Source organism: Monopterus albus, unplaced genomic scaffold (genome assembly GCF_001952655.1).
Source record: "Monopterus albus unplaced genomic scaffold, M_albus_1.0 scaffold4666.1, whole genome shotgun sequence".
Classification (NCBI taxonomy): domain Eukaryota; kingdom Metazoa; phylum Chordata; class Actinopteri; order Synbranchiformes; family Synbranchidae; genus Monopterus; species Monopterus albus.
Window position 1 is genome coordinate 1 of NW_018132533.1, and position 855 is coordinate 855.

The 855-nt window shown below is 42.6% G+C and overlaps 1 long non-coding RNA gene across 1 annotated transcript; it reads left to right on the forward strand.

The window, feature by feature from the left end:
* Positions 1 to 77: 77 nt before the first annotated feature.
* On the forward strand, positions 78 to 812 carry LOC109954227 (uncharacterized). Its single transcript, XR_002274050.1, has 3 exons — positions 78 to 159; positions 377 to 551; positions 663 to 812. It is a non-coding gene; the product is annotated as an uncharacterized LOC109954227 (long non-coding RNA).
* Positions 813 to 855: the final 43 nt, after the last annotated feature.

The window sequence follows — 855 nt, forward strand, 5'->3', positions numbered from 1 at the left end:
TTTTTTTTTCCAGTACAAGCAGTTCTAAGTATTAACATCATTATTTAACCCAGGTTAAATAATGTTCTTCCATCATATCAGGCCAAGTCAAAGATGCTGCCCCAGCACAGGATCAAGATGAGCTGGAGCCAGAAAGCAAGAGGAGGAGAAAAGCCGATGGTTAGTTTTTAAACTTGGGTATTAACCTGGTGGTTTTCACTGATTCCTCACATTAGATTTTGTGTGTTACCAGAGCTTTACTTTGGGGGTTTTGTCCAGCCTTAAAAACTTCTTTCCATCAAGAAGCCTACCCTGGAAGCCTTTTGTAAGCCAAACCAAACAAATGCTATAAATGACTCAGTGTAGCATGTAAAATATAAACCTGTTGTGTTTACAGATAAGCAATATGATTTGGGCTTTCCACACACCTCCAGTACAGAAGTGGGTGGTTCAGCTAAGGGAGATCTTGGAAGTTTTTTGTCTAACCCACCAGCAGCAGGGGCTAAGACGGACAAAATGGAGGAGACCCTGACGTGTGTTATTTGCCAGGACCTACTGCACGACTGTGTCAGGTAAGATTTCACAAATCTTACTTTGTGGTCTCGTTTATCTTCATGCACATCCACCAAATAAAAATAATGTGAGTTTAATACCGAGTCTCATGTTTCTTTTTTTGTCTTCAGCTTGCAGCCTTGCATGCATGTGTTCTGTGCTGCCTGCTACTCAGGCTGGATGGAGCGATCATCTCTTTGCCCTACCTGTCGCTGCCCTGTGGAGAGGATTTGTAAGAACCACATCCTCAACAACCTGGTGGAGGCCTACCTCCTTCAGCACCCAGGTTGGAACAGATAAAAAGAAAAATCATTTTAGAAGCAT